This window comes from Polypterus senegalus, chromosome 11 (genome assembly GCF_016835505.1).
Source record: "Polypterus senegalus isolate Bchr_013 chromosome 11, ASM1683550v1, whole genome shotgun sequence".
NCBI lineage: Eukaryota > Metazoa > Chordata > Cladistia > Polypteriformes > Polypteridae > Polypterus > Polypterus senegalus.
The window spans coordinates 12,222,795-12,242,324 of NC_053164.1; positions in this window are offsets into that span (position 1 = coordinate 12,222,795).

The following is a 19,530-nucleotide window of genomic DNA, read 5'->3' on the forward strand; positions in this document are numbered from 1 at the left end:
CTTATCTGAATTTATCATGACTTACAAACCAAGAACAGATTAAGAGAGAGAGAGATTAAGCCTTTAGTTACAGGGCCTCTAAAATGTGGAATGGCCTGCCTATTACTATAAGAGATGCCCCTTCAGTCTCAACTTTCAAATCCTGGCTGAAGACTCACTACTTCAGTTTAGCACACCCTGACTAGAGCTGCTGATTAACTGTACAGACTGCATCTCTGTTGTTAGTCATTAGCACTAAAACACAAGTAACAGGATAGCTATAATGTGTTACTAACCTCCACCTGTTCTGTTTCTCTTCTTGGTACTCAAATGTGGCACGTGGTGCCACTACCCACCAGCTAAGTTGTTTTGCCTGCCTAAGATAAAGACATCTGTGATGGAGGACCGCAGAAATCATCGGGTAGAGGGGTCCTTTAATCAGATTGGCTGGCCCAGTGCTGACTCAGCTGTGGAATGGCCAAATGGGGGCGGCAGCTTGATGGCTGAGGTCTCCAGGATGACTCTAAACAAATCCAAGTCATATTATGGGATATCGTCTACTGTTAAATTCTGCTCTTTACTGGTAATATTTTTATTTTACTATTATACTGTATTTCCTTTCCTTACCTGTGTTCTGTTCTGTGTATTGTGTTGTATTGACAAGGTATTGCAAGGTATTTGACACTCACTGCAAGCCCAACCTACCTGGAAAGGGGTCTTTCTATGAACTGCCTTTCCCAAGGTTTCTTCCATTTTTTCCCTACAAGGGTTTTTTTTTGGGAGTTTTTCCTTGTCTTCTTAGAGAATCAAGGCTGGGGGGCTGTCAAAAGGCATGGCCTGTTAAAGCCCATTGCGGCACTCCTTGTGTGATTTTGTGCTACACAAAAAATAAATTGTATTGTATTGTATTGTATAGATATCCATGGAGACAAGCCAACAGAACACTATGGTCATCACAGCCAGTTATTCAGTAGGGAAGGCTAGTGGCTGTATGCCCAGATCTGGCAGAATGTTCAGAGGCATAGAGACATCTCCAGGATCCTCTGTGGTTTCTCCTCATTTTATATTCTCAAGTTTTTATGAGTCTTGACGGTCATCTGGGTTGTGCTCTTCTCAGGCCAATATAGCACCCTTTTTATACCCGTTCTAATCACTCATGGCCTCTTCCTGATAATAACTATCCCCGGGATTGTTCACAGGGAGACTTTTGAATAAGGACATCATCTTCCACCTGTTTATGTCCTTCTTCACCCTGTCAGCTTATTAATGGATTTGAAACAAATTTCACAAATGACAGTGGCACAACTAAATGTGGTTGGTGTACATTTATGTCAATCAGTTTCTTCTTTCTTTCTTTTTCTATTTGTACTAATACTGCATTTGTGAAATTTCTATTTGCATTTTACCTGAAAACTTGTCACAGTGGTTTGCGCCTGCATTCAGTGAAGAGCGCAATACAAAAATGAAATGAACAGAATTCATTTGAACTCCACATCATGACACGGGGGGATCGATTATCATGAGCATTTGTGCCCCCTTCCAGCAACCCAATCTTCAAAACATCCCATTTAAAATTCATCCGTTGCCTTCATCTCCTCCCCTGTTAAGCGCTTTGCCACGGGTCTGGCTCCAGAGTCACACTGTCCTTTCTGCCAGCCTAATGTCCCTGGCTCATTTTTACAGATTCTGGGAATGTCCGTCAGTTTCTGTATTTTTGACTTCTGTTTCCAATTTTCTCTCCGCTTCCCTTTTGTGTCATTATCTCTTTTCTTCTTGAAATCTATCTTCTGTTGGACATTCTCCAAGCAGAGATCATTCTCTGTGGGCATGACTTCTGCCAAATCAGTGCTAACCTCCGGCTGGAATTCAGTTCATCCTCCTGCTTATCCACTTTGGAAAGCAGCTCTACTCAGTCTTACTCTTCTCTAACTATCAGTGGAGAGGATTCAAAGTTTTACCAGCCCTAAAATTACTAAATTATGGTCCAGTTAATATGGGGTCATATATGACATCCTGTGGTCCTCTTCTTCTTAATGTTCACATTTTTTGGGTGAGCTGTTTGGGATGCACACTCCTCCCTGGTGTATCCAGAAATCATCAACTTAAACATTTTCCATTGCAACTGCTTAGGGCTGCCATAAGAGTGGGTATTGGATATTGTTGGGTGGTGTTAAGAGTGGGTATGGGATATTGTTGGGTGGTGTTACATGTAATTTCTGTTTTATTACCCTTTTTATTTGCGAATTGTCGTATTTGTGCATTTCTGCTAATTTTGTTCTATTTTTTCCCATGCAGTTTCTGAATGTGTTATACTGTTCTTTGTGGTTGGAACCCAAAGGGGCAGGGCCACCCTTGTATTACTGCTAAGGGAACCACCCCTGTCGTTAAAGGCACAATGGGAACGCAAGTCCCTTTGCGGTCATTGAGTGATCTTGTTGGTGTCTATAATCACTATTTGCCATTTCTATGTTTAAATACTTGGGATCAACAGTAAAGAGTAATGGGGATTGTGGAAGAGAAGTGAAAAAGAGAGTGCAGGCAGGGTGGAACGGGTAAAGAAGAGTGTCTGGAGTGATTTGTGACAGGCGGGTATCAGCAAAAGTGAAAGGGAAGGTCTACAGGATGGTACTGAGACCAGCTATATGATATGGGTTGGAGACAGAGCTGGAGATGGGAGAGTTAAAGATGCTAAGATTGGCATTGGATGTGACGAGGATGGACGGGATTAGAAATGAGGACATTAGAGGGTCAGCTCAGGTGGAACAGTTGGGAGACAAAGTCAGAGAGGCGAGATTGAGTTGGTTTAGACATGTGCAGTGGAGAGATGATGAGTATATTGGGAGAAGGATGCTAAGGATAGAGCTGCCAGGTAAGAGAAAAAGAGGAACGCCTAAGGGAAGGTTTATGGATGTGGTGAGAGAGGACATGCAGGTGATAGGGTAACAGAGAAAGATGATGAGGACAGGAAGATATGAAAGAAGATGATCCGCTGTGGCAACCCCTAACGGGAGCAGCCGAAAGAAGAAGAAGAAGAAGATGCTTTTGGTGAGTTTTTTGATTATCTTTGCTTCTGTTTTTGGTTTTCAATTTCTACATTTTGTATTAGGTCTTGCTTGGCTTAAGATTGCTTCTTATTGCTTTTTGTTTGCATTGCACTCATAACCTATCATCTGGGGGGACTTTAGATTTGACCAAAAATTTTGATCTTTGGTTTTCAACGGATCTCGATGTTTTAGGGTTCCCTGATACGGAAAACATCAAAATCTCGATGATGGGTGTGTGTCTGTCTGTGTGTCACAGTTTCTTGACGACGGTCTCAACATAAAAAGGCTGGACAGAAAAATACAAAACTCGGAACTTAAGTCTGTCATGAGATGATGATGTGTTGATTTGTTTCAGAGGCAAATGGTGCAAGAGAAAGAGGCCCTCTAGAAGAACCCTCAAATACCGTAATTCTGCAGTTAATTATGAATGCTACTCGTCAATTGTTATCGTAATGACCTGTTATAGTATATGATCAGAAAGATCAGCATCAGAGTGGTAAATAAATACTGAAATGTTAGAGAATAGTTCAGGTAACTTGGTTCCTATGGTGCAAAGCCTACTGACGCTCACGTTGAAATTTTTACAAATCGTGAATAAAAACTGAATGCAATGATGTGGAGATGCCAACTTCTAATATTTTATTCAGAATAGAACATAAATCACGGAACAAAAGTTTAAACTGAGAAAATGTATCATTTTAAGGGAAAAATATGTTGATTCAGAATTTCATGGTGTCAACAAATCCCAAAAAAGTTGGGACAAGGCCATTTTCACCACTGTGTGGCATCTCCCCTTCTTCTTACAACACTCAACAGACGTCTGGGGACCGAGGAGACCAGTTTCTCAAGTTTAGAAATAGGAATGCTCTCCCATTCTTGTCTAATACAGGCCTCTAACTGTTCAATCGTCTTGGGCCTTCTTTGTCACACCTTCCTCTTTATGATGTGCCAAATGTTCTCTATAGGTGAAAGATCTGGACTGCAGACTGGCCATTTCAGTACCCGGATCCTTCTCCTACGCAGCCATGATGTTGTGATTGATGCAGAATGTGGTCTGGCATTATCTTGTTGAAAAATGCAGGGTCTTCCCTGAAAGAGATGACGTCTGGATGGGAGCATATGTTGTTCTAGAACCTGAATATATTTTTCTGCATTGATGGTGCCTTTCCAGACATGCAAGCTGCCCATGCCACACGCACTCATGCAACCCCATACCATCAGAGATGCAGGCTTCTGAACTGAGCGTTGATAACAACTTGGGTTGTCCTTGTCCTCTTTGGTCCGGATGACATGGCGTCCCAGATTTCCAAAAGAACTTGAATCGTGACTCGTCTGACCACAGAACAGTCTTCCATTTTGCCACACTCCATTTTAAATGATCCCTGGCCCAGTGACAACGCCTGAGCTTGTGGATCTTGCTTAGAAATGGCTTCTTCTTTGCACTGTAGAGTTTCAGCTGGCAACGGCGGATGGCACGGTGGATTGTGTTCACTGACAATGGTTTCTGGAAGTATTCCTGAGCCCATTCTGTGATTTCCTTTACAGTAGCATTCCTGTTTGTGGTGCAGTGTCGTTTAAGGGCCGGAGATCACGGGCATCCAGTATGGTTTTACGGCCTTGACCCTTACGCACAGAGATTGTTCCAGATTCTCTGAATCTTCGGATGATGTTATGCACAGTTGATGATGATAGATGCAAAGTCTTTGCAATTTTTCGCTGGGTAACACCTTTCTGATATTGCTCCACTATCTTTCTGCGCAACATTGTGGGAATTGGTGATCCTCTACCCATCTTGGCTTCTGAGAGACACTGCCACTCTGAGAAGCTCTTTTATACCCAATCATGTTGCCAATTGACCTAATTAGTGTTTATTGGTCTTTCAGCTCTTCGTTATGCTCAAATTTACTTTTTCCAGCCTCTTATTGCTACTTGTCTCAACTTTTTTGGGATTTGTTGACACCGTAAAATTTTGAATCAACATATTTTTCCTTTAAAATGATACATTTACTCGGATTAAACGTTTGATCTGTCATCTACGTTCTATTACAAATAAAATATTGACATTTGCCATCTCCACATCATTGCATTCAGTTTTTATTCACAATTTGTTTAGTGTCCCAACTTTTTTGGAATCCGGTTTGTATAATAATAATAATACCATATATACTGTCAAAATATGTATTTGTGTGGTATATTTGTGAACGGGAAAACAGCTTAGCTGTACGCTTTACCCAGCACTGTTCAGAGTAGTGGTTCGTCTCAAAAACAATTCTTTTGATCACATCATCATAAAGAAACAACTTCAAGTAAGTAAGTGAATCTTGACTGTCAATGTTCACTTTCATTCCTGGCTGCCCCCCAAAATCAAAGCAAAGTGGTGCTGGTTTATTTGAAGCAGGGTCAGTAGAGACCCAAACGCGATCAAGCGTCACTTTCAGATTCACTGTCCATTTCAATTTCAGTGCCTGAAGACTGATTCAATTTGTCATCACCGTCAAGAGCTGGGCTACACCTGGGCTGCTGAAAAACGTTCTTATGAGACGCCATTATGAGGCTAGGAGAAGATGCGTCTGCACTATTGCACGGGTAATGTGTGCGCTTATCTAAGATACTGTATGCCTATACCATTGTGTGAGTAATATTCAAGACTAACACTGTTAGCACTTTTACAGCCTGAGTAATACTTGACTCCGAACGCTTTCACAGGGCTCAGCTATACAGCTGCCCGAGTGACACTGAGGACTGACGCTTTTAACGCTGTTTTCACAGCCTGAGTGATGCTTGAGTCTAACGCTAAGGAGGTTAATATTGTAATTCTGTTGAAATGGGACAGAATATCTTAAAGGGTTGGGGAGCAATTAGGTATAACATCTTGAATGTGATGTACGAGTTAATTCAAAACACCAACATACGAGAGAAGTTGTATCTCAGTATTTAAAAAAGAATATTCTTAAAATAGATGATTTACATATATTCAAAGAGAATCGTAGGCATACAGTCATATGAAAAAGTTTGGGAACCCCTCTTAATTTTTTGGATTTTTTTTCTCATTGGCTGAGCTTTCAAAGTAGCAACTTCCTTTTAATATACGACATGCCTTATGGAAACAGTAGGATTTCAGCAGTGACATTAAGTTTATAGGATTAACAAAAAATATGCATCATAACAAAATTAGACAGGTGCATAAATGTGGGCACCACAACAGAGATGTGACATCAATACTTAGTTGAGCCTCCTTTTGCTCCTTTGATCCTCTCGACGCTGTCCTCCTATAGCCTGTGATGAGTGTCTGGATTCTCAATGGAGGTGTTTCTGACCATTCTTCATACAAAATCTCTCCAGTTCAGTTCAATTTCATGGCTGCAGAGCATGGACAGTCTGCTTCAAATCATCCCATAGACTTTCGATGATATTCAAGTCAGCGGACTGTGATGGCCATTCCAGAACATTGTACTTCTCCCTCTGCATGAATGCCTTTGTTGATTTCGAACTGTGTTTTGGGTCATTGTCTTGTTGGAATATCCAACCCCTGTGTAACTTCAACTTTGTGACTGATGCTTGAACATTATCCTGAAGAATTTGTTGATATTGAGTTTAATTCATCCGACCCTCGACTTTAACAAGGACCCCAGTCCCTGAACTGGCCACACAGCCCCGCAGCATGATGGAACCTCCACCAAATGTGACAGGAGGTAGCAGGTGTTTCTCTTGGAATGCGGTGTTCTTCTTCTGCCATGCAAAGCACTTTTTCTTCTGACCAAATAACTCCATTTGTGTCTCATCAGTCCAAAGCACTTTGTTCCAAATTAAATCTGGCTTTTCTAAATGAGCATTTGATACAACAAGTGACTCGGTTTGTGGCGTGAGCACAGAAAGGGCTTCTTTCTCATCACCCTGCCATACAGATGTTCTTTGTGCAATTTACGCTGAATTGTAGACCGATGTACAGATACACCTTCTGCAGCGAGATGTTCTTGCAGGTCTTTGGAGGTGATCTGTCGGTTGTCTGTCACCATTCTCACAATCCTGCTCATATGCCACTCCTGTATTTTTCTTGGCCTGCCAGACCTGCTGTGTTGGTTTAACAGCAACTGTGCCTGTGGCCTTCCATTTTCCGATTCCATTCCTTACAGTTGAAACTGACAGTTTAAACCTCTGAGATGGCTTTTGTAGCCTTCCCTAAACCACGAGACTCAACAATCTTTGTTTTCAGATCTTTTGAGAGTTGCTTTGAGGATCCCATGCTGTCTGTCACTCTTCAGAGGAGAGTCAAAGGGAAGGAAGCACAACTTGAGATTGACCACCTTAAATACCTTTTAGCACTCATGATTGGACACTCCTGTCTATGAAGTTCAAGGCTTCACGAGCTCATCCAACTAATTTGGTCTTACGAGTAATCAGCGTTGAGCAGTGACAGGCATTCAAATCAGCACAGTGACAAGGGGACCCACATTTGTGCACAGCCAGTTTTTCACATTTGATTTAATTTCATACAACTAAATACTGCGTCACTAAAAATCTTTGTTCGGAAAACACCGCAGTACTCAGATGGTCCTAGGAAATGAAAGACATACCACTGGTATCTTTATTGTTGAAAGGAGACCAATTATTATGTAGGCTGAGAGGGGTTCTCAAACTTTTTCATATGACTGTATATAAAAACAAGTATTATATCCTAATGCACGCTAGTACAGTAAGAGTTAAACCATTAAAGGCCCTCACCTGAGTATTTAATTATTTTTCGCTTTTCAGCTGCAAACCACCAATATCTTATTGCTAAGCTCAAAAACTTTAGTCAAGGACACTGTGTTCTTCGAGAGGGTTAAGCAGGGCATTGTTTAAGAAATAGAGCTGCTCAAAACCTCAACCTTGAGAGATTCTTGGACGTCAATTAACTTTCATTTCAACAGAACAGTGTCTCACATGTGGGTCTTCCTGGTAGCGACTTAAGCTGTGTTCTTGATCAATGAATACGTTTCAGACACCTGCACAGGGTATGAAGTAATGATGGCAGTTTTGGTCAAGTGTTGGACATTAGGTAATGGTGAGTTTGAATAATAGGTAATGATGAGGTTGAGCCAGATGGAGGAGAGTATCATGTGTAAGTGATAAGAATTGTAATAAATGTAAGCTCGCTGAATTTGCTAATTGTTTATTGTGATATATCCAGTTTATCCCGGCCAATACCCCCAAGCCACCAGATGGAGCCCCCTCTGCAACATGGAGGTGCCCCGAACTCCAGCAGGGCATCATGGACCTTGGAGTTTTACTTCACAGCCCTGCTGGATACCGTAGGGGCCGCCAGGGTTCACTGCAGGGAGGAACAGGGGATTGTATTTTCCAGATAGCCCGGAAGTACTGCCTAGTCATGGGAACGGAAGACACCAAGTGCTTTTGGGCTGAAGAAAAGAAGGAGTTTTCATCTGACCCGGAAGTGCTGGGAAATCACAGGGACTGAGGGATAGAAGCACTTCCGAGTCAAGAGATATAAAAGGACTGTGGGAAAGTCTAGCTAAGTTGGGAGGAAGGGTGATGAAGTGCCTGGGAGTGGAGGATTATTGTATTTGACTATTGTATCGATTGCTTATTGTGTATAGTGGAGGTGGAGGTGCTTTGTGCACGTTATTATAATAATAAGTCATCATTGGGACTTTTACCTGGTGTCTGACATGTGATCTGCGGGTTCAAGGGCACAATAGCGCCCTCTATCTGTCACATCATTTTCATTTGAATTGAGACAGTGTATGCATCACACTGTAAAGCCTGATTCTGCCGCCTTCCTGAGGCTCCATGTGCCTTCTTTGAGCAGCATTTCTTCTGCCACAATAGTATAGAGCCACTTACAGACGCAACCAGCTTGCTGCCTCATATCTCTTATCTCAGGGGTCCTCAATCACGGTCCTGGGGAGGCCGCAGTGGCTGCAGGTTTTTATTCCAACTATTTTCCTAATTAGAAAGCAGTCCATGCTGATAAGGAAATTTGTTATTGAACTGCTTGGCTTGTTAATGCTTGCATTCATCCAAGAGCAATTTGAATTTCCTTCTGTGAGAACATTAAAGTCTTAAAGTGTTTTGTGGACCAGAATAGATTTAAACTTAACGGTCCTTCCAATACCCCTCTCATTCATTTCTAAGCATTTTAATCACAGATACCTCACGGTAAGCACGTTAGCTGGAGAGCTGCTGGTTTATTGGTTAATGGCATCTCATTATTAAGTAATGTCTGCTTAAGAAAACAGGCAACAATTAAAACTTTAATGCAGCTACTAAAATCTAAAATAGGCAATTAAAGGGTTCTGAATGGTAACAGGCAAGAGAACTAAAATTACTCCCAAAAATGTGTTGCTTTAGTAGTAAATAAAAGGGTTCTAATTAAGAAACTGGTTAAAGTGAAAACCCGCAGCCATAAGCAGACCTCCAGGACTGTAATTGATGACCCCTGACCTACAAAGTAACTAAAATTTGTATTTGATGAATGAAAGCACTAAGGAGGCATAGAGTTAAACACCAACATTCATTATCAGCAAGGACTGAGTTCTAACTAGGACACTGACGGGAATGAAAACCGTTAGTCAGTGCGGCCCTCCAGGACCGTGATTGAGGACCACTGACTTATCTACTATAATGCTGCCATCTCGTGGACAGCCATAGAATTATTTTTTGGATGCAACAGCTTGAGGAAATAAAGGGACAGTTTCAAAGTTTTGTCCTCTCGAAAAAGGAATAAAGATGCTGATGTTTCGAAACAACTAAATTTGTTGAAAGATGAATATTTTGACGATAATGACGGTGATTGTGATAGAGACAATCAGTTGGATGATGTAGGCTCTGGCACACTGAGGCAGATCACTGACCCAAAGTTGTTTCTTCATCACAAGGCATCCGACTCGTCCTGACTTTTGGGACAGCTGTACCTGGACATTGTGCCACCCACTGAGCAACAAGCAAATATGTTGTCTGCAATAAGTGTCGACAGTGCAAAAAACACATTTTCTTTATGGCACATGTGCTTCTTAGCCTCCATTTTGTGTGCCGTCCTTCAAGGACTTTCATTCAAATGGACAGTTTTAGTCACGTGGCCTGTCAAACTAAAATAATTAACTTTTTCTTTACATTTTTAACAGAGTTACTGTTGATAATTAAACCGTTGCTTTCTCTTTACATTTTGTTTACTTTATCAGAGCATCAGAACATTAGAACACTCTGGACAAGAACAGGCCATTCAGCCCAACAAAGCTCGCCAGTCTCATCCACCTACTTCTTCCAAAATAACATCAAGTCTAAACTCTTACTGTCTACCACACTACTTGGTCGCTTATTTCAAGTGTCTATCGTTCTTTATAAGAAGAAAAACTTCCTAATGTTTGAGAGAAATTTCCCCTTAACAAGTTTCCAACTGTGTCCCCGTGTTCTTGATGAACTCATTTTAAAGTCACCATTTTGATGCACTGTACTAATTCCTTTCATAATTTTAAACACTTCACTCAGGTCACCTCTTAATCTTCTTTTGCTGAAACTGTGAAGGCTCAGCTCTTTTAATCTTTCTTCATAACTCATCCCCTGTAGTCCTGAATCAGGCTCGTCGCTCTTCTCTGGACCTTCTCTTGTGCTGTTATGTCCTTTTTGTAGCCTGGAGACCATAACTGCACCCAGTACTCCAGATGAGGCCTCACCAGTGTGTTATAAAGCTTGAGCAGAATCTTCTGTGACTTGTACTTCACACATCAAGGCGCTATATAACCTGACATTCTGTTAGCCTTCTTAATGGCTTCTGAGAACTGTCGGGAAGTCGATAGATAAGAGTCCACTATGACTCCTAAATCCTTTTCATAAGGTGTACTCTCGATTTTCCGACCACCCATTTTGTATTCGAACCTCACATTTTTACTTTCTATGTGTAATTCTTTACATTTACTGACATTAAATTTCATCTGCCCAAGCCTGTATGCTATCCAAGTCCTTCTGTGATGATATAACAGATTCCAAATTATCTGCTAATCCACCTATCTTGGTATCATCTGCAAACTTAACCAGTTTGCTACTTATATTCCTATCTAACTCATTTATATATACTGTATTTAAAATAGCAGCGGTCCTAGCACTGACCCCTGCTGGACACCACTCTTAACATCGGCCAGTTCTGATGAGGTTCCTCACACCATCACCCTCTGCTTCCTCTGTCTGAGCCAATTCTGCACCCATCTAAAGACATCACCCTGAACTGCCACTTATTTTAATTTGATGCCCACCTCTTATGTGGCACTTTATCAACTGCTTTCTGAAAGTCCAGATAAATAATATCATAAGCTCCACTTTGGTCGTATCCTTTTGTTGCCTCCTCATAGAATTCCAGCATGTTAGTAAAACACGACCTCCCTCTTCTGAGCCCATGTTAATTGTTCAGAATAACTCCTGTCCTTGCCATGTGTTGCTCAATCTTATCCTTAATAATTCCTTCCATTAATGTTCCTGTGATGCTTGTTAAGCTTACTGGCCTATAGTTGCTTGGCTCTGCCCGGTCACCCTTTTTAGATAATAGGATGATATTTGCCATTTTCCAGTCCTTTGGAATCTCTCCAGTGCGCAGTGACATCCTAAAAATATGTGTCAAGGGTTTATATCTGTACTCACTAGCCTCCTTAAGAACACGAGGATAAATATTATCTGGTCCTGGTGATTTATTTGATTTCAGCTTATTTAATCTGAATCTGAATAATGAAGAGTTCATTATTTATCATTAGAACATTAGAACAAACAAGATGAGAACAGGCCATTTAGCCCAACAAACCTCACCAGTCCAATCCACTTAATTCTTCCAAAAAAACATCAAATCGAGTTTTGAAATTCCCTATTAAGTCTTACTGTCTACCACACTACTTGGTCGCTTGGTATCATATATGCATAGACCCTCCTGGTAATAAATGGTCCAGCATTCAGTGTGTTAATAAAGGAAACCAAAAATCAAAATAAAAGAATGCAACAATAAGGACGTCTTGGGTCCTTTCAAATCACTAAGTCACAAACGGTTTTCTCTGTTGTGACAGTGCTGACTCTAAGTGACCGTGTAATGTCCCTTGCCCTCGTCTGAAGCACGATTGTAGCATGAGCCAAGACCCCAGTGAGAGAATGAATAACACGCAGACACAGCGACCACAGTTTTTCTAGCTCAAAAATAAACAATGACTGTTCTTGATTAAATTAAGTGCCTTCGTTTATAATAAATCATTTATGCAGTTCCACTTATTCAAAGTCCACTCCAATGATGACTCATAGAGAAGAAAAAAGGAAAACACACAAAAAAAAAAAAAAGTTTAAAAGTCCCGCCAGATCAACATCCTTCAACAATAAAAAAGAAACAAAAAAATAATTCCAGTTAACAAACTCTGAGCTAATGGTTCAGGAATCGAAACAACTCGGTGCCTCTCCTCTGACTGCTGCTCTGCCTGGAATTCACCATTTTGATGGTTTTCTTTGCATTACTATTGTTTGTGTTTATTGTTTCATGTATTTCAATATATCAATGCCTTGGTTATGTGGTTATGTCCCATGTGTTTTATGGGTGGTACCTCAAGAGGCGGGGCCACCTGCCAATCACCACCAGGAACCGCCCTCCAACCTATAAATCCAGAGGGTCTCCCAAAGTGGTGAGAGACATCAGAACGGCGTGACCTCCTGTAGACGCCCTGAAGCAACCCATGATTGAGTCTAAATGACGAGAGTGCATAATGGCATTATGGAAAAATGGTATACATTGCATTCAAAATTCTTATTAATCAGTTACAGAATTTTATAAAGAAATGAGAATGAAATAGGATGCTTTAAGTTTAACGTGAAACAAATTCTCGAGGGAAGAAGTTTTAGTTATCATTATGACGCATGAGACATGTTTTGAACTATTGGAGCCTTTCTGAACTTTTATAGCTCCTATTATTCCGATTCTTCTTCTTCTTTGGGCTGCTCCCATTAGGGGTTGCCACACTGGATCATCTCCTTCCATATCTTCCTATACTCGTCATCCTTCTCTGTCACACCCATCACCTGCATGTCCTCTCTCACCACATCCATAAACCTTCTCTTAGGCCTTCCTCTTCTCCTCTTACCTGGCAGCTCTGTCTTTAACATCCTTCTCCCAATATACTCAGCATCTCTCCTCTGCATGTGTCCAAACCAACACAATCTTATCTCTCTGACTGGTCAGGCCCTAAAGGGACAATTTGTCAAAGGGTCAGGCGCACCCGGGTGAGGCCTATATTGAAACAGGCCAGTGATGATTCTGGCTTTTTTCTCTGAGTCTTCTCAAAGGCCTCACTATTTTGTCATGACAGAAGTGTGTTTCTGAGTAGATTCTTGTCCTTTTCTTATATTAGTTTCTTTTTACCATTCACTTGTTTAAGATTTGGGATTATTGCATATTCATTTTTTAAATCTTGCATTTTTCTCTTACTAAATTGCTATCAAGTATCAATCCAGATACTTTTCCTGTGTAGTGCCTAGTTTGTGGAACGAGCTGCCCACATCCATCTGTACTGTTGACACGTGTTTCTCTCTTATTGGGTCTCATCAGGTTTACACACCTTTTCATGCCCTCATGGGGAATTGAACCTTTGATGTCAGTGCCTGAGGCAAAACCTCTGATGTTGCGTCACAGCGACTGGTTCGCTTATTTGACTGGGTGAAGATTGGAGTATTACATTCGTCAGTCTGAATTGCAATCTGATTATTTGGGTGGTTACCTACCAAGTAATGTTTGTGGTTGGTCGGCCAACATCTGCCATGTCCTCTCAGTTGTGAGAAGCAGAACATAGGTATGTGATACAGTATCTGTCAAAAAATACAAGGAGTGCATGACACGTGTTTCACCCTTTTTGGAGCTTGTCAGAACTAACAATGTAATACTCCAATCTCCATCCTGTCAAATAAGCAAACCAGCCACTGTGACAGAACATCAGGGGCTTCACCTCAGGCACTGATGTCTAGGGGGGATGTAAAAGTGAGTACATCTGACGAGCTCCACTGCTATGTCCTTTTTGTAGCCTGGAGACCAAAACTGCACCCAAAGCCTGAGCAGAACCTCCTGTCACTTGTACCCCACACATCAAGGCGCTATATAACCTGACATTCTGTGTAAGAGTTGAATTTGAACCCTGCTCCAATGTGCCCCTGGCATGTTTCTAGGTCTAATACCCTTCTGAGCTTATGCTTAAAAGCTGACGCTGTTATTTTATCATTCACTATGATAAAGGATTTTTTCTTGTTATTTCATATAACCCCTTAAGAGAAAATGTTATATTTATGGCATAACCATTCTTCTATAGTGATAAGTTTCCTGTTTTTGAACCCAGTTGGATCATAATACATTTAAGTCATTGTTCTTTTCTTTTTAACCATGAGAAATGGGGTGTACGTGAAGAAATTCACACATCTCCTTGAATAAGAATAAAAGTAATAGGTTTAAAATGTCATGTACATCTGAAACAAACAGGACTATCAATCAGATTGTGGTCATCTAAGGTATCAACATCTGCCATGTCCTGTTAGCAACTACAGTTAGGTGCATAAGTATTTGGACAGAGACAACTTTTTTCTCATTTTGGTTCTGTACATCACCACAATGAATTTGAAATGAAACAACTCAGATGCAGTTGAAGTGCAGACTTTCAGCTTTAATTCAGTGGATGAACAAAAAGAAAATGTGAGGCAACTAAAGCATTTTTTGAACACAATCCCTTCATTTCAGGGGCTCAAAAGTAATTGGACAAATTAAATAACTGGAAATAAAATGTTCATTTCTAATACTTGGTTGAAAACCCTTTGCTGGCAATGCCAGCCTGAAGTCTTGAACTCGTGGACATCACCAGATGCTGGGTTTCCTCCTTTTTAATGCTCTGCCAGGCCTTTACTTTCAGTTGCTGTTTGTTTGTGGGCCTTTCTGTCCGAAGTTTAGTCTTCAACAAGTGAAATGCCTGCTCAGTTGGGTTAAGATCAGGTGACTGACTTGGCCATTCAAGAATTTTCCACTTCTTTGCTTTAATAAACTCCTGGGTTGCTTTGGCTGTATGTTTTGGGTCATTGTCCATCTGTATCATGAAACGCCGCCCAATCAATTTGACGTCATTTAGCTGGATTTGAGCAGACAGTATGTCTCTGAACACCTCAGAATTCATTCAGCTGCTTCTGTCCTGTGTCACATCATCAATAAACACGAGTGTCCCAGTGCCACTGGCAGCCAAGTCATCACACTGCCTGACTCCATCGTGTTTTACAGATGATGTGCTATGCTTTGGATAATGAGCTGTTCCACGCCTTCTCCATACTTTTTTCTTGCCATCATTCTGGTAGAGGTTGATCTTGGTTTCATCTGTCCAAAGAATGTTTTTCCAGAACTGTGCTGGCTTTTTAGATGTTCTTTAGCAAAGTCCAATCTAGCCTTTCTATTCTTGAGGCTTATGAGTGGCTTGCACCTTGCAGTGCACCCTCTGTATTTACTTTCATGCAGTCTTCTCTTTATGGTAGACTTGGATATCGATACGCCGACCCCCTGGAGAGTGTTGTTCACTTGGTTGGCTGTTGTGAAGGGGTTTCTCTTCACCATGGAAATGATTCTGTGATCATCCACCACTGTTGTCTTCCGTGGACGTCCAGGTCTTTTGCGTTGCTGAGTTCACCAGTGCTTGCTTTCTTTCTCAGGATGTACCAAACTGTAGATTTTGCCACTCGTAATATTGTAGCAATTTCTCAGATGTTTTTTTCTGTTTTCTCAGCTTAAGGATGGCTTCTTTCACCTGCATGGAGAGCTCCTTTGACCGCATGTTGTCTGTTCACAGCAAAATCTTCCACATGCAAGCACCACACCTCAAATCAACTCCAGGCCTTTTATCTGCTTAATTAATAAGACATAACGACGGACTTGAACACACCTGCCCATGAAATAGCCTTTGAGTCAATTGTCCAATTACTTTTGAGCCCCTGAAATGAAGGGATTGTGTTCAAAAAATGCTTTAGTTGCCTCACATTTTCTTTTTGTTCACCCCACTGAATTAAAGCTGAAAGTCTGCACTTCAACTGCATCTGAGTTGTTTCATTTCAAATTCATTGTGGTAACGTACAGAACCAAAATTAGACAAAAGTTGTCTCTCTCCAAATATTTATGGACCTAACTGTAGGTGTAACCAATTATGTTAAAAATTTTTCTTATTATGTAGTGAATTCATTTTAAAGAATAGTGACAATCAGTGAATTGTATGAAAATAGTGCAGGGGACACTTTTTTCTTTGTAGCATGTGGCTAAAATGTAATGCACTTGTTACCTCCTCGGAGATTTAGATAAAGAATAACAATTGACGCTTCCTCCTGCCTGTTTTTATTGCTCAAATCGGGGCTTTCCAGTGGGGGGGGGTGTCTGTATTCATACTTTTCTTCCACATCTGTTAGCCGTCTTAATATGTGAGACACACAATGAGGAGTAAAGGCATAGGAGACATGCTGAGAGAGTTGCCTTCAAGGACAGAAAGCATAAAAACAACACAGGAGGCAACAAAAGGCGCCTCTAAGATACTGACGGACTTTACTCCATTCAGCTTTCCCTCAAACATGTCGAGACTCCCAGTCTGTGCCACTGAAATTAGAAAACCCACAGCATGATGCTAACTCCCACCATGCTTCACCACTGGAATGGTACTGCACAGGTGATTACTGTAGCGGTGCTCGGATTCTTCCAGAACTCTTAGTAATCTTGGTTTCATCAGGCTAGAGAATCTTGTTTCTCAAAGTCTGGGAGTCCCAGAGTAGTAGAGTGCTGGAGTGTTAGTTGTCCTACTTAAAATTTCTGTCATCTCTAATCAGTTTCATTAAATTTCAGCCAGCATTACCATTGGGTTCTTGGTCACCTCTTTTACTGTGGTCCATCTCCCATCATTTCCTGGATTGACCGGGTTTAGAAAGAGTTGTAGTTGTTACGAACTTCATCCATTTAAGAATTATGAAGGCAACTATGTTCTTGGGAACCTTCAGGGCTGAAGAATGTTTGTAGCCTTCCTCAGATCTGTGCCTCAACACACCCTAACCCTAACCCTAACCCTAGTGTGGTCTATGGCCGGCTTATCATCCCGGCCAATACCCCCAGGCCGCCAGATTGAGCTCTCCCTGCAGCATGGAGGTGCCCCAAAGGCCAGCAGGGAATCATGGACAATGGAGTTTTCATCCACAGCCCTGCTGGATACCACAAGGGCCGCTAGAGGGAGCTGCAGGGAGGAGCAAAGAATATTATTTGCCATACACCCCTGAAGTACGTCCGAGTCACATGGACAAGGGGAATGACGTGCTTCCGGGGTAAAGAAAAAAGAAAAGTTTTGATCTGACCCGGAAGTGCTAAGAAGTCACATGGACTGAGGGTTCAGAAGCACTTCCGGGTCACGGACTATAAAAAGGACTGTGGCAGCTACCAGAAAGCGAGCTGAGCTGGGTGGTAGGAGGGCAACATGTCTGGGAGTGGAGGATTGTAATTGTAGAGTACTGTGATTTGTTTAATGAGTATTGTGGAGGAGAGGGTGCTTTGTGCACTGTTGTGTAGTAATAAAGTCAACTATTGGACCATTATCTGGTGTCTGGAGTCTTGGACAGGGCTTCAAGGGAGCGATAGCACCCCCTATCTGTCACACTAGCCTAATTTTAAATTCCATTAATTTCTAACCCTAATCTTAATTCTGCAATTTAGATTAGATCCCCTATTCCTACCCCATCTCTAAACTTAACCCCTCTGTTTACCCAGCTATTTTTATATCCCTTGCCTAATTCTAAGGTCCTTTCTTTTCTAACCCTATCTTCAACCTTATAGATTGTGGCGGACGGCTGAGGGTGGTACCCAGCCAGGACACCCAGGAGGACCAGAGTATAGTGCAGCGGCTTACGCCTCCTCCAGACCATGAGGGGTGACCGCCTTGTTGTGTTGAGGTCCACGGGTAGATAGCTTGGAAGCCCAACCTTGTAGGGGCACGTGGTCACCGCCAGGGGGGCGCACCAATGCCTTGGGAGCCCTGGGCCTCAGCACTCCCGCCACACCAGGAAGTGCTGGGGGGGAAGAGAAGCAGGTCACCCGGATACTGGGGCGTGTCGGCGGGAGATTGACGGGAAGCAGCTGGAGCACATCCAGGTGTGGATAAAAGGGGCCACCTCCCTTCATTCGAGGCTGGAGTTGGGTGAGGAGAGGATGAAGCAGGAGAAGTGAGAGTGGAGGCGGCCCGAAGAAGGTGAAAGGCAGAGTGTGTAAGAGGCCTGGACTTTGGGGACTTGTGGGGTTTTGTGTGCACTGTTGACTTTGTATAGATTGTAAATAAATGTGTGGTGGTGGATTTACAACATGTCTGCCTGTCTGTGTCCGGGACTCGTTCCACAAGATATATTAGACTCCCCTATCCCTTCCCCTGACTCTTAACTGAAAAACCCTCCTTTGTCCTACATTGTCTCACTCCAAGTACTTTCCTTTCCTTATCTTTCATTTCCTATTCCACAACCCTATTTTATATAATTTTATCCCCTTGGTACAAATCCCCTAGTTTTATTTTCTTAGTATTTTATGGATTTTTGATTTTTTTGCTCCTTTAACAATTTTTTTTTTAGTGCCTTTAGCAAATTCCTAGTACCTTAATTTATATGTCCCATTAATGTCTACACTTTGTAGCATTTTAATATATTTCTGAATCCCACATTTTACCACTTTTTTATCTGAACGACAGGGGGCACTATACATTTGAACCCTGTATTTTAATTGGATTTTGGGGTGGGAATCCATGGGAGGTTTTAGGTATGTTTATTTACTGCATTTTAAACTATTTTAGGACCAAGTTTATGGAGTTTGAAGGTATTTTATACACTTTTAAAGTATTGTATACATCATTTTAGAAAGGGTATATATTTTAAATATGTTATTTGTTGCCTTCAGGCTTTTATCCTCTACCCTAAACCTAATCCAGTTTCTAAGCTCCTTTGACCTCACAACTTGGTTTTTGGTTTACTGTGGGACCTTCTATAGAGAGGTGGGTGTCTTTCCTAATCCTGTCCAGTAAGTTGAATTGATTCCAAATAAGGTGTGTAACCATGTCAGGGATAATTAGTAGAATTCGTATGGTTTACAAAGCCGTAAATAATCTCTGCTCCCTCCTATATTTCGGAATGCCTTTCACTTTACCTTAGATCTTCAAATAAGTGTTCATAATTCCAAAAGAATTGCTGAGGCAGCCTTCTGCTGTTATGCATCTAAAATCTGGAGTAGCTGACCGATAGAAATTTGCCAGGCTAATATGATGGAGAACTTTAAAAACCTAATAACAACCCCTTACTTTGATATGGATTTCTTGTAGCTTCATTTTAATGTTACCCTGATATTCTGTATATGCACATACATTGTTATTTTTTTTTCATGGCTCCGAAATCTGTACGTACCCCTACTTTCTCTGCTGTTTTATTTTCCTGGTTTTCTGTGGTGGCGATCTGCGCCATCACCACCTGATTA